Raw genomic sequence first — 13,324 nt, 5'->3', positions numbered from 1 at the left:
AACTATATTTTCCTTAATTTACATTTTTTTACTTTTTTACTGATTTTCTTCTGAAAAGTTATTTAGACACCTAAAGCAAATGTGTTTCCTATCTTTATGTTGCGACAATTGGCTGCAAAGGAGCTAATACGTTATGTTTCAGAGAAGAACAGCATGTTTACATGAAGATCACGCTCACCTGAATATTTCGAAAAATGGAGTGGTTCAACTATAGTATGCTTGTCCTGCTCATCTGGCTTGCTTTTCTGCTTCTTCTTCAGGCCATAAACGTGAACCGATATACTGGGATTTTGTGCCTCAAATTTTGATGTGGCCTTAATCTTTATGGGGAACTCAATACCGTCAAAGTTATAACATTCAGGATTGTTAAGACCTATTCCATATCGAGATATTCCCTACTGATCTTTTGTTTAATTTCTCTTACAAGCCAGAGCTGAGGATGCAAAGCAAGCCTTATCCTTTTCATTTTGAACATTAATACTTCTTGTCAATGTCCTCAGGGAGTTTGATATAACTGGACCCTCCATTTAACGGATCATAGACATTAATATGGATATCAAGGTGTGGTATTTGGTTGAGTGTTTTAGCTGACCCTCTTACTTCCATCTCGGAAAACCAGGCCGGTATAGCACCCAAGCTGGATTCACGAAATCACTTGGCGATTGATGTGCTCTGAGATATAACGCTATTATCACTCCAGACATAGTGCAAGGTTTTCTTCTCAGCAGCTCCCCGAAGTTTGGGTCAGTGAGTCAACTCCTAGCAGGGCTCTGCATTACATTTAATGGCATTATATCTCTGACCGTCTGTGGCTTTCAGGAACTCTGCTGCTAGCACCAAGAGTCATGCTTCTAGAAACCTGACTGGGTGATGATACCTGCCAGGTGGATTCTCAATTCTAGTAAATGAGATACGCCCCTCAAAGTCCTTAGCAACTGCCGAGTATTCTAGAGACGGTGCTAATCTGATGTCTTTCACTGTCAGGAGAGTATAGAGCACTACCACTAGCCACAGAATCATTATCGTTAATACTACAGCTAGGTAACGGCAGCGTCCTGCCAGTGGATGGGGACAAGTCGCCTTTGTGAGGGGGGGTATGCGCCGAGGTACACATACGTTTCATTGCCGGCGAGGGCGAGCAGCCGGAGCGTGAGTAGTAGGAGGCAGTGGCGGTGACCTCCTGTCGGAGCACCCAGGCTGGAGAGAGGGCTCACATTGATGCTGCTGCATGTTTGAGTCTACACTTCGCCAGCCTGTGGGGTGGGAGATCGTTGCTCTGACTGACCCACCCATGGAAACCAGAGGGTATGCGATGGTTCAGGGCAGGCACTGCAGTAGCTGTGGCTGCCTCTCGCGCGGCAACGAGCGGCGCTTTCCACGGCGGTGCACCCCGCTCGGATGTGCGTTTGATATCCGCCTGCACAACCACCACTCTAGGTGCACATGCCACAGCAAGCTCTTGTCGTTGTGGTGTTGGTGTCACCTCTGTGACATATGAATAACGGAAAAAATGAAGCACAATACTTAAGATGTTTTAAATATATGCTGTAAACAAACAACAACAATTAAGTAGACCAACATCAATGAATAGTAATTATATGTTGTAGCGATGACGGTCACATTACAATCGCCTTTTACATTCTGGGTCTCAGGATTTAGCAGTTCAGTCGATCTGTTTGGTAGTTCTCCCATCTAGTCAAATATCTGCATCTCGTGTTCGAGAAAGGAGGGATGACACTGCTTTTCAGTAGCCACCATGTGACACTCCCACTCAAGAATTTCTCCCTCGCCAGAATTGTTGTTGTTGTCGAGCCATCGATCTATCTCACAGAAGTCGTCTACAACAAGATATTATTAGAAACAACAACAACAAAATTGTACTGAATTTTACTAAAGCGAGATATAGATTATACATAACTACGAAAAAATTAAATAAAAAAGGAAAAAGTTCATACCAGATGGATGTGATGACTCCTGGTCATCATTCTCGACGCTTACCCCTACTAGAATCTCATTTCCCTCTACAATGATGAATAATATATACCTCACACAACTGTATGTGACGAAAAAAGTGTAACAAGAATATATTACAACTGTACTTACTTTCTTGCGGCATTTCAGACTCCAGCAGCAGCTCAATGTCCATCAGGTGCTGCTCTAATGCTGCAACAGCGAGATTAAAATTTTTGTAAACACTTGTTACGATCTGAATACGTCAAGAGCTGCTCTCTGAACATGTAAGCTATCACACAGAATTTGGAGATGTACTTACATGATGCTAGCACAAGCTCTCCCACTTTATGGGGACTTTCAGCTTCCAGCTGCTGCTTCTCTAATGCTAGAACCAAAGTAGAAATGTTATAAGCACTTGGTAAAATCTGAATACTTCAAGAGATGCTTTCTTAACTTATAACAATCACACACAGAATTTTGAAATGTACTTACATGATGGTAGCACAGCCTCCTCTGCTTGCTGGAAACTTTCACCTTCCAGCTGGCGTTCAAGGTTACATCAACATTTCGGGAATGAATGCCGTAATTGAAGAAAAAATAACTTTTATAGCTACTTGTTACGAAAATGTATCACAATCTCCAAAAATTTGAATACTTCACTATGAAATTTTATAATTGTCGCAATTTGAACTCATAAATTTTTCATAAACACTTACGTGGCAATTGAAGCAAGTTTGGCCGTTTCCCACCATCACTACTGCTGGCATCACTGCTGGATGAGCGTTTCATGTTGCAGGAATCTCACTGACACAACTATGCACTGTCAAAGACTGATGACGATATCGGTCGGGGTTAGGCTTTATATAGCTTCAGACTCCACGTTCTATTTCGTAGAGGACTAATAGGAACTCAGAGTGCCATACCAGCAACTGTGGTGTGAGAACGCTAACCTAGCTTTCTTTTTTCTACATGCAGGCTTGGTGCAGCTGTTTGAGGAAAATATAACATCTATGGGGGGGGGGGGGGGAGGGAGGAAAAAGAGACAAATATCCTTTGTTTTCTGGCAAGTGGCTGGAATATCAGATGCAGCTGCTAGCTTTAGAAAAACGCTCTTTGTTCATTCTGAAGGAAACCCTTCGAAATACATGTTGTTGTTAGTCATGGTATAGCTGTGAGGATGCGAACCTAGCTTTCTTTTTCTTCTTGGTGCAGGCAGTTGTTGTGGGAGACAAAAGATTTTGTGAAACAAGTAGGGGCCCCTTTCTGAAAACTTCCATTGTTTTTCGGCAACTGGATGGAAAACTGTACACATTTGCTATCTGTAGAGAACCACCATTTGTTCAGTCTGAGACAAATGGATGGCTTGACATGTCCAGTGCCAGCTACATCTCTCAAAATATATGTTTCTGTTTTCCTTAGGACAGAGCGGTGGGGAAAGGCGCTAACCTTTGAAAACAACTGTATTGTTCATAATAATGACCAACAAAGTGCGCCTTGAGAGCGGCATTTTACATTATGATCATCTGCTGATTTTCAGCTGCTGACTGCGCCACCCCCCCCCCCCCATCCCCCTACCGCAAGGTGGCACGGAAGTTGAGGGGTGGGTGCAGGCAAATGGTCATCAGTAGACCGACAAACACATGACCAAGTGGTGCATGTGTCGCAGTTGTGACATTAGGCAGTCTGAGAGTTAAGAGCTCGAGTGGTGTGGCGCCTTTCATGTCAAAATGCCCACAGCTGGCCACAGGGCGTGGGGTATGTGTGTCCTGCAGTGTCCCACAAGATGGCTGTCGTCAACGTGGCTGGGCTGGAGAGCTGCTACCTCATGCACATGGAGTGGTGGGGGGTTGGCAGTGTGGAAGCTACAATGGCCCAGTCCCTACGCGTGGTGAATGATGGAAATGGATGAGCCCAGCACCAATGCGGAGTGTTTTAATGAATTTTCAATCGCACTGTATGAAGCGATGACGTGACCAGCAGTTAAACAGTAGTATACCTGTCTGAAGGAATGCAAATTATGTCCTTCTCTGAGCATAATTTTTCGATTTATTGTCATCTAAATGGTTTTATTTTTTCGATTTCTATCACCTATTACCATGTTATAAACAATTTGAATCAATAATTTCCGTTAATACTAAAATGTAGAATTTCTCGGCCGGAAATGTCATGTCCATTATAATTATCCGGGCTGTTATGCCGTGGTCAGTTGATGACTTCTGTGTCAGTTCCCAACGTTTCGTTCCCGTCTGCGGGAGACATCTTCAAGGGGGTCTGCAGCTCGATGGAAGGTTCAACACACCCACTGGCTCGCTACTGACTGCCGCTAAATTCCGTGTCCGCGAGCTTCCGCGCCGCGGCGTGACGTCACGTGTTTTGAAAACGTCAGTGCAATTGGCCGCTGTCCGCTGCCGTCGATCGCCGTTGCCATCACCCAGTAGTGGACGGATGGTACACATCTTCTTTAACACCGGCATCAATATACCTTTTAATTTCACGCCCTCCACCTTTCGACCAAAATTATTAGGGTGTTTAGCGATTTCGATTGCCTCCCTGTAGAGCCTTTCGTAATATCCTCTTGTGACCGCTAGTATTTGCGTCTCCTCGAAACGAGTATGGTGGTTCCCTGACTGGAAATCATGCTCCGCAACAGCTGATCGTTCCGTTTCTCCTCTTCGACAATTACCCTTGTGCTCTTCCAAACGTTTTGAAACAGTTCTTTTAGTGGTACCCACATAAATATCTCCACAGCTGCATGGGGTCCTATACACTCCAGCTTTTTCCAATGGTTTGCGAGCGTCTTTGGCAGGCCTAAGGTATTCCTGTATCTTCCTGGTGGGCTTGTAAATTACGGTAATATTCCGCTTCGTCAAGATCCTCCCTATTCTTTCTGCTACATTTTTAACAAACGGCAGTAAAACCTTAGATATTGTAGTAGCCCGTGCGTCACTATGATTTCTGCGTGGCTGTCTCAACGCACGTTTTATTTCGGCTGACGAATATCCATTCTTCATTACTGCATTGTGGAGATGTTCCATCTCAGCGTCGAGCAAATCAGGTTCACAAATATTTCTAGCTCTGTCCGCTAACGTCTTAATAACACCCAGCTTCTGTTGTGGGTGGTGGTTCGAATCCCGGTGCAAATAACGGTCCGTGTGCGTGGGTTTGCGGTATACTGAGTCTCCCAAAACTACCATTTTCGTTTCTAAAAACAAGCACATCGAGGGAATGTAACGCAGTTAAAACCACATGTGGGCCGTTCGGGCTCTTATATAAAGAATTCGACACATTTCATCAGCAGATTGAATGGCATAGTGGCCCAGCCGGAGGACATATTGGTCAGTTTCGATGTGGTATCGCTGTTTACCATGGTCCCACTTAATGATGTATTGGAACAGCTGGACAGAATTTTTCCTGCGGTAGCGTTCTCGCTTCCCACGCCCGGGTTCCCGGGTTCGATTCCCGGCGGGGTCAGGGATTTTCTCTGCCTCGTGATGGCTGGGTGTTGTGTGCTGTCCTTAGGTTAGTTAGGTTTAAGTAGTTCTAAGTTCTAGGGGACTGATGACCATAGATGTTAAGTCCCATAGTGCTCAGAGCCATTTGAACCATTTGAAGAATTTTTCCTGCCGATATTTCAGAACTGTATAAGTGTTGTTTGACGACCACATACTTCAAGTGGAATGAACAGTTTTATGAGCAAACGGGTGGCGTGGCTGTGGGAAGTCCCCTAAGTCCCGTAATTGCAAACTTCTTTATGTAGAAATTCGAAAAACAGGCCTTAGGTACTGCCAGCAAAAAACTAAATGTATGGTTGCGATACGTGGATGACATGTTTGTGCTGTGGAGACATGGCAGGGAGGAACTAAGCCGGTTCCACGAACATCTGAATAGTATAATCTCGAGAATTCAGTTGACAGTGGAGGAGGAGGTAGACACCAAATTACATTTCTTCAATGTGCTTGTTTTTAGAAACAAAAATCGTAGTTTGGACCACTCTGTATACCGCAAACCCACGCACACGGACCGTTATTTGCACCGGGATTCGAACCACCACCAACAACAGAAGCGGGGTGTTATCAAGACGTTAGCGGACAGAGCTAGAAATATTTGTGAACCTGAGTTGCTCGACTTAGAACTACTAAAACCTAACTAACCTAAGGACATCACACACACCCACGCCCGAGGCAGGATTCGAACCTGCGACCGTAGCAGTCCCGCGGTTCCGGACTGCAGCGCCAGAACCGCTAGACCACCGCGGCCGGCAATGAAGAACGGATATTCGTCCGCCGAAATAAAACGTACGTTGAGACAGCCACGCAGAAATCATAGTGACGCACAGGCTACTACAAAATCTAAGGTTTTACTGCCGTTTGTTAAAAATGTAGCAGAAAGAATAGGGAGGATCTTGACGAAGCGGAATATTACCGTAATTTACAAGCCCACCAGGAAGATACAGGAATACCTTAGGCCTGCCAAAGACGCTCGCAAACCATTGGAAAAAGCTGGAGTGTATAGGATCCCATGCAGCTGTGGAGATGTTTATGTGGGTACCACTAAGAGAACTGTTTCAAAACGTTTGGAAGAGCACAAGGGTAATTGTAGAAGAGGAGAAACGGAACGATCAGCTGTTGCGGAGCATGACCTCCAGTCAGGGAACCACCATACTCGTTTAGAGGAGACGCACATACTAGCGGCCACAAGAGGATATTACGAAAGGCTCTACAGGGAGGCAATCGAAATCGCTAAACACCCTAATAATTTTGGTCGAAAGGAGAAGGTCGTGAAATGAAACGGTATATGGATGCCGGTGTTAAAGAAGATGTGTACCATCCGTCCACTACTGGGTGATGGCAACGGCGATCGACGGCAGCGGACAGCGGCCAATTGCACTGACGTTTTCAAAACACGTGACGCCACGCCGCGGTGCGGGAGCGCGCAGACACGGAATTTATCGGCAGTCAGTAGCTCAAAAATGGTTCAAATGGCTCTGAGCACTATGGGACTTAACATCTGTGGTCATCAGTCCCCTAGAACTTAGGACTACTTAAACCTAACTAACCTAAGGACATTACAAACATCCATGCCCGAGGCAGGATGCGAACCTGCGAACGTAGCAGTCGCGCGGTTCCGGACTGAGCGCCTAGAACCGCTAGACCACTGCGGTCGGCGGCAGTCAGTAGCGAGCCAGTGGGTGTGTTGGACCTTCCACCATCGAGCTACGGACCCCCTTGAAGATGTCTCCCGCAAACGGGGACGAAACGTTGGGAACTGACACAGAATTCATCAACCGATCACGGCATATTAGCCCGGATAATTACACTCCTGGAAATTGAAATAAGAACACCGTGAATTCATTGTCCCAGGAAGGGGAAACTTTATTGACACATTCCTGGGGTCAGATACATCACATGATCACACTGACAGAACCACAGGCACATAGACACAGGCAACAGAGCATGCACAATGTCGGCACTAGTACAGTGTATATCCACCTTTCGCAGCAATGCAGGCTGCTATTCGCCCATGGAGACGATCGTAGAGATGCTGGATGTAGTCCTGTGGAACGGCTTGCCATGCCATTTCCACCTGGCGCCTCAGTTGGACCAGCGTTCGTGCTGGACGTGCAGACCGCGTGAGACGACGCTTCATCCAGTCCCAAACATGCTCAATGGGGGACAGATCCGGAGATCTTGCTGGCCAGGGTAGTTGACTTACACCTTCTAGAGCACGTTGGGTGGCACGGGATACATGCGGACGTGCATTGTCCTGTTGGAACAGCAAGTTCCCTTGCCGGTCTAGGAATGGTAGAACGATGGGTTCGATGACGGTTTGGATGTACCGTGCACTATTCAGTGTCCCCTCGACGATCACCAGTGGTGTACGGCCAGTGTAGGAGATCGCTCCCCACACCATGATGCCGGGTGTTGGCCCTGTGTGCCTCGGTCGTATGCAGTCCTGATTGTGGCGCTCACCTGCACGGCGCCAAACACGCATACGACCATCATTGGCACCAAGGCAGAAGCGACTCTCATCGCTGAAGACGACACGTCTCCATTCGTCCCTCCACTCACGCCTGTCGCGACACCACTGGAGGCGGGCTGCACGATGTTGGGGCGTGAGCGGAAGACGGCCTAACGGTGTGCGGGACCGTAGCCCAGCTTCATGGAGACGGTTGCGAATGGTCCTCGCCGATACCCCAGGAGCAACAGTGTCCCTAATTTGCTGGGAAGTGGCGGTGCGGTCCCCTACGGCACTGCGTAGGATCCTACGGTCTTGGCGTGCATCCGTGCGTCGCTGCGGTCCGGTCCCAGGTCGACGGGCACGCGCACCTTCCGCCGACCACTGGCGACAACATCGATGTACTGTGGAGACCTCACGCCCCACGTGTTGAGCAATTCGGCGGTACGTCCACCCGGCCTCCCGCATGCTCACTATACGCCCTCGCTCAAAGTCCGTCAACTGCACATACGGTTCACGTCCACGCTGTCGCGGCATGCTACCGGTGTTAAAGACTGCGATGGAGCTCCGTATGCCACGGCAAACTGGCTGACACTGACGGCGGCGGTGCACAAATGCTGCGCAGCTAGCGCCATTCGACGGCCAACACCGCGGTTCCTGGTGTGTCCGCTGTGCCGTGCGTGTGATCATTGCTTGTACAGCCCTCTCGCAGTGTCCGGAGCAAGTATGGTCGGTCTGACACACCGGTGTCAATGTGTTCTTTTTTCCATTTCCAGGAGTGTATAATGGACAGCCGGCCGTGGTGGCCAAGCGGTTAAAGGCGCTACAGTCTGGAACCGCGCGGCTGCTACGGTCGCAGGTTCGAATCCTGCCTCGGGCATGGAAGTGTGTGATGTCCTTAGGTTAGTTAGGTTTAAGTAGTTCTAAGTTCTAGGGGACTGATGACCTTAGAAGTTAAGTCCCATAGTGCTCAGAGCCATTTGAACCAATTATAATGGACATGAAATTTCCATTAGTATTACATCCTCTGAACTGACAATTGATTTTTACAGCAAAAGTTGGAAATTGCCACCAAATTTCGAAATTCACCCCAAAATTCTAAATTTTCGCCAGTAGGATAGGTTGGAGGAGGGGCAGGGGCATGGCGATGGTGGGGAGGGGGTAGGGGGCCGAGGCCCACGTGCAGGCTGAGGAAAACAAGTGGCATCATCTGGGGTGGGATGGGAGTGGTCAGGGGCTGGGATTGTCTGGACAGGGTGTGATTAATTGATGAATTTAATTAATGTACATATCAATTTCAGATCAAAACTGCGCTGAGAACCCCCATCTCCCCACTACTGACAACCCTTGACAGATTTCTAGATGCCTGCAGACAAAGAACCAAGATGAGTTCTGATGCGCATCTGCTCTAGCACATGCTTGTGTGCATGCTGAATCTACATCTACATCTACATTTATACTCCACAAGCCACCCAACTGTGTGTGGTGAAGGGCACTTTACGTGCCACTGTCATTACCTCCCTTTCCTGTTCCAGGGGCGTCGAACCAGCCTAAGAATCTGTTGCTCTGTATGGGAACATTTTTAAAGTGCTCAACAAAAGTGCACAGGTGGCACCGATGGTGTTGCCTAACTGTTGGCTCTTAGAGTGATCCTTCGCTACTTTATTTATGCATGCGTCATGCCACAGGACAGAGGTGAACAGGAGGGCTGAAATAGCATAAATACCATTCCTATCTTAGGTCACGTTCAAATTTCGTAGAATGGCTTTCAACGGTCCCAATTGTTTCCACTCTGTATACCATGACAGAACTCGCGGTCGCTGTATACGATGTCCTTAGAGAAGGGTTCAATCGTCTGGGGGATGTCAGCAGTGTCTAAGGTTGTCAAGATCGTCCTGTGTTGCACATCGCACTGCAAACAACCGTTTACGATCGCGATATGTGTGTAAACAGACGCCCCAAAGGAAGGGGTGGTTTCATTGACGCCTTTTGAGTCGATTCTGAGCGGCAGTTTGTCTGAAATGTTTTCCTCGGCGACAAGTAAGAAAATTTCTCTTGATATAGTCGATAAATTGTAGCAACGAATTATACAGTCTTAGCAAGCTTTACGTGATGATTCGGGCAGTTCGGAACAATTTCTAAGTCACTACAAAGGCGTATGCAGTACTGCATCCAAATGCGAGGACAACACATTGAATAACTCCTTTATCGGGTGTGATGGTACAAAAAATCGTATCATGTTATGTTCTGAAAGAGTATATCTGTAGTATCTTTTTAAGGTAGGCCATATGTGAATTTTAAGTCCAATTAGATAGGGAGTTAATCGAATAGTTTACATTTGAAACACACATTGATTAGGGGAAAATTCCACGGTGAAGTCAGTGTCGTCTCGCAACTACAAAGTCACAATTATATATTTTCTCTCATTTCAGATTTAGCTGTTAATTACGATGCTCCGAACACAGAAATGAGTATTTTTCCCCTAGCAACGTACGACGAGTGAGAAGGAGGACTGAAGCAACTGTCTTTGTAGTTCGTGATTAAATGAATTTTTTAAAGTATCATTTATTACGCAAGCACTGTATCAGTTATTACCCAAGCACTACATAATAGATTCAGATTCGAGACGATGTTTGCTCAAAAAATATATAACATCGAGATTTCGTTTTGCCTTTGTTTTATAGACTCTCTAAAGGAAAAATTCCTGGACAGTTCCTATGATAGAAACACTCTATATATCTTTCCCGTAATCTGAACTTACGATCTGTGTTTAACGACCTCGTCTTCGACAGGCCCCGAAACCCATCGTTGCTTCATCTTAATGATCTCCCTTTTTTTACGATAAATTTGTATTACGCTTTTACTTCTCAAAAACCGAATAAAAAAGCCAGTTCTTATCTAGATCAATTTCCTTGTTAGGCAACTATTTTTACAATATTAAGGTGCCAATGTTTATGAATCTGCTCGATGCTGACACCTGTATGCATCCTGAACACTCTTTGGATATGGTGGCCAACTTACGGGCATGCTGAGAAAATTTTCACTTTTTCATGAGATTTAAAATTTTCACTTGACCCATCCTCATATGAAACTCGTACAGCAAAATAAATTCCTCTCGATGATAAGACGGTTTTAGGGCAGAAACATTCTCGAGTGTGTGTGACTGACGTTTTCTCCGCAGCCCGCAAGGTGTAATTAAAATGGCCACAGGTGATTAACGGCGTGGGGTGCGCTTATATATTAAAGGCAGGCGTGACGCAAGCGCGCTGTCGCCCACAGCTGGAGGCCCACAGCCAGCAGCGCACAGCTTACGCATTCTATTATAATCGAAAGCACACCCCATAAAACGTTACACTACGACAAAAACAACCGAGCAAGGCACCACAAGGTAAATAAAGATACCGAAAACGCATTAGTGATAATCTCTTTCCGATCATCCAGATTTAGGTTAGCCGTCGTCTCCTTGTATCACTTAACCAGCATATTGCACAGTGGATGCATAATCATTTATTTAAAGAGGCGAAAGATACCAGGATTTGTCATAGAATGGGCTCCATTCTAAACATTAGTGTATTATATTTTTGTAGGACAACTGATTACTTAAAAAGGAAGTGGTGACTGCACTAAAGCGATAAATGAGACTACTGTGTTAATCCGTAATGTCTTGTAAGCAGTTTTTCAATGAGATAGGCATCAAAAGTCCACTTTCACAACATACACTGAGGTGACATAAGCCATGTGATACCTCATAATATCGTGTCGGACCTCTTTTTGCCGGCGTAGAGCAGCAACTCAACAAGTCGTTGGAAGTTCCCTGCAGATACATTGAGACATGATAACCCTACAGCGGTCCATAACTGCGAAAGTGTTGCAGGTGCGGGATTTCATTGACGGACTGACCTTCGGTCATGTCCCATACATGTTCGATACAATTCATGACGGCGATCTGGGTGGCCAAATTATTCGCTCGAACAGTCCAGAATTTTCTTAAAACCAGCCGCAAACAATTGTAGCCCGATGACACGGCGCATTGACAACCATAGTAATTCCATCGTTGTCTGGAAAAATGAAATCTGTGAATGCCTGCAAATGGTATCCAAGTAACCGAACGGGCCACAGGACGCAGTCCATTGCATGTAGACACAGCCCACAGCGTTATGGAGCTACTACCAGCTTGCGCAGTTCCTTGTTAAGTTGGGTCGATGACTTCGTGGGGTCTGCGCCACGGTCGCAACATACCATCAGTTCTTACCAACTGAAATCAGGATTTATCTGACCAGGCCACGGTTTTCCTGTCGTCTAGGGTCCAACCGACATGTTCACGAGCTCAGGAGAGACACTGCAGGTGACGTCGTGCTGTTAGTAAAGGTACTCGTGTGGTTCGCCTGCTGCCTTAGCCCATTAACAACAGATTTTTGCGAAACTGTCCTGACTGATAAGTTCGTCGGACGTCCCATACTGATTTCTGCCGTTATTTCACGCAGTGTTGCTTCTATTGTAGCACTGACAATTCTACGCAAACGCAGCTTCTCCTGGTCGTTAAGTGAAGGTCGCTCCTTCAGCAGTGTCCGAGTAGGCACACGGGGGCAGGGGTTTACTAGCTATTGGGAGCTCCAACGTTACGAACATTATGGAGTCCCTTAGGCAGATAGCGTTTAGCGCTGAAAAAAAAAAAGAATGTGCATTCGGTATGTCTGCTAGTCGGCCTAGTCTGTGGCTATCGAGCGTGCAGGGTACAGTCGTCTCAAATTGTGGTACACGTCGGCATCAACGACTGCTGCCGCATAGGTTCTGAGCCCATCCTCAGTTCACACAGGCGGCTGTCAGAGGTGGTGAAGACTGCTGGCCTCGCATGTGGGGTGCAAGTACAGCTCGAAATTTGCAACATTGTTCCCAGAGTTGATTAACGTCCTTTGATTTGGAGCCAAGAGGAGGGTATCAACCAAATGCTTAGTGATTCTGTGACGGTCTTGCCTGCAGATTTATAGCACTGTGTTATAGTGTGGGGATTTATAGGACTCCCCTTGATAGATCAGGGGTGCACTAAACAAAGGATGCAGCGACTCGGGTAGCAGGGTACTTGTATAGTTCACATGAGGGTTTTTTAGTGTAGAAGTTGGTTAGAGATGCTCTGATGAACACTCGCCAGTTGATAGGCAGCAAGGGAAGTCAGACGGTGTTCAGAGTAAAGACACTTCGACTGTCAAAATGTCATCAGTAAACTGTCGAAATATTCGTAATAAAGTTCCAGAATTTCAAAGAAATTTCTCACTCTCAAATTATTGGCGGCAGTGAGAGATGGCTGAAACCCGAAGTGGAAAGCTCTGAGATATTTAGCGAGTCGTGGAAGGTATATCGCAAAGAGAGATTAGAGGCCATAGGAGGGGGAGTTTTCATTGCAGTTGACAAAAATATT

Source organism: Schistocerca cancellata, chromosome 4 (assembly GCF_023864275.1).
Source record: "Schistocerca cancellata isolate TAMUIC-IGC-003103 chromosome 4, iqSchCanc2.1, whole genome shotgun sequence".
Lineage (NCBI taxonomy): Eukaryota > Metazoa > Arthropoda > Insecta > Orthoptera > Acrididae > Schistocerca > Schistocerca cancellata.
Note: the sequence above shows the minus strand (reverse complement) of the source record.